The 1,885-nt window shown below is 53.1% G+C and overlaps 1 pseudogene; it reads left to right on the top strand.

Annotated features, from left to right (window-relative positions):
• The first annotated feature begins 989 nt into the window (after positions 1–989).
• On the top strand, positions 990–1,564 carry LOC116465747 (neurotrophin-4-like; annotated as a pseudogene).
• The last annotated feature ends 321 nt before the right edge of the window (positions 1,565–1,885 follow it).

The raw sequence follows: 1,885 nt of genomic DNA on the forward strand, positions 1-1,885 counted from the left end.
TGTTGGCCAGGCTGGTCTCAAAGTCCTGACCTCAGGTGATTCACCCGCCTCGGCCTTCCAAAGTGCTTGGATTAGAGGTGTGAGCCACTGTGCCCAGCCGAATATTTTTTATTTTTATTTTATTATTATTATTATATGAGATGGAGCTTCATTCTTGCAGCCCGGGCTGAAGTGCAATGGTGAGATGTTGGCTCACTGCAACCTCCGCCTCCTGGGTTCAGGCGATTCTCCTGCCTCAGCCTCCCAAGTAGCTGGGATTATAGGCATGTACCATCACGCCCGAGGATATTTTGTATTTTTAGTAGAGATGGGGTTTCTCCATGTTGGTCAGGCTGGTCTGGAACTCCTCACCTCAGCTGATCCGCCCACCTCAGCCTCCGACAATGCTGGGATTGCAAGCATCAGCCACCATGCCTGGCCTTATTATTATTATTATTTTTTTGAGACAGAATCTCACTCTGTTTTCCAGACAGAAGTGCAGTGGCACGATCTGGGCTCACTGCAATCTCCGCCTCCCAGGTTCAAGCGATTCTCCTGCCTCAGCCTCCTGAGTAGCTGAGATTACAGGCGCACAGAAACATGCCCGGGCTAATTTTGGTATTATTAGTAGAGATGTTGTTTCACAGTGTTGACCAGACTGCTCTCCAACTCCTGACCTCAAAGTCATCCACCCACCTCAGCCTCCCAAAGTGCTGGGATTACAGGTGTGAGCCACGGTGCCTGACCTGTCCTTGTTGAATATTTATTATTAACCTACAAGTGGGGCGTTATGCAATTCCTATCTATAGCGTCCCCCAAACTTCTAGAGCAAGGGCTTCCACACAATCCTGGCAGCCAAGCCGACCCTGGGGTTCCAAACTTCTGTCCCCACTGAAGTGTTTATCCTCTTCTCTATTCCCAGCCTCCTTTTCCCTGTCTCCAAGTGATCTCAAAGATGCTCCCCCTCCCCCAGGCTCCCTCCACATCACCTTCATTTTCCCCCTCCCCAGTGTGTCAATGGAGTCCCAACCTCCACCCTCCACATTGTCCCCTTTCCCTGCCCCAAAGTGGGACCTTCTTTTCCCCCCGAGTGGTCCTGTCTAGGGGTGCCGCTGCCAGGCCCCCTCTGGTCTTCCTGCTGGAGACTGGGGCCGTTCGGGAGTCAGCAGGCGCCCAGCCAACCACAGCCAGCGTGGGGTGATCGATACTGCACTGGCGAGTCATCAGGGTGAGCTGGCCGTGTGCGATGCAGTCAGTGTCTGGGTGACAGACCCCCGGACCGCTGTGGACTTGGATGGCCTCGAGGTGGAGGTGTTGGGCGAGGTGCCTGCAGCTGGGGGCAGTTCCCTCCGCCAGCACTTTGTCACCTGCTTCAAGGCCAATAACTGAGGAAAGTGGCCCGGGGGTGGGTGGAGGGGGCTGCCACCGGGGTGTGGACAGGGGGCACTGGGTGTCTGAGTGCAAGGCCAAGCAGTCCTATGTGCGGGCATTGACCACTGACGCCCAGGGCCGTGTAGACTGGTGATGGATTCAAATTGGCACTGCCTGTGTCTGCACACTACTCAGCCGGACTGGCAGGGCCTGAGGGTTATACCCAGGAACTGGTCAGGCAGAAAAAGAACAGAGCTGGATACTGAGAGACCTCAGGGTTGTCCCAGCTGCTCTAAGGACCGCAGTTTGGGAACTCATCAAATCATCACAAAATCACAACTCTCTGAATTTGAGCTGAATCTCTGCAGAATGGGTGAAACCAAATGGGGTTTTGAAGGTTGAATAGCAGCAGTTCTCCCGGGTGAACTTGAGGGTGATGATGATGATGATGATGATGATAGCAACTATTTACTGAGTGTTTACTCTTTCTTAGCCCTAATACATAACTCCTCAGATCAACTCTCATGGATTTGAT

The sequence above is a fragment of the Hylobates moloch genome, unplaced genomic scaffold (genome assembly GCF_009828535.3).
Source record: "Hylobates moloch isolate HMO894 unplaced genomic scaffold, HMol_V3 SCAFFOLD_9593, whole genome shotgun sequence".
In the NCBI taxonomy this organism is placed as follows: Eukaryota; Metazoa; Chordata; class Mammalia; order Primates; family Hylobatidae; genus Hylobates; species Hylobates moloch.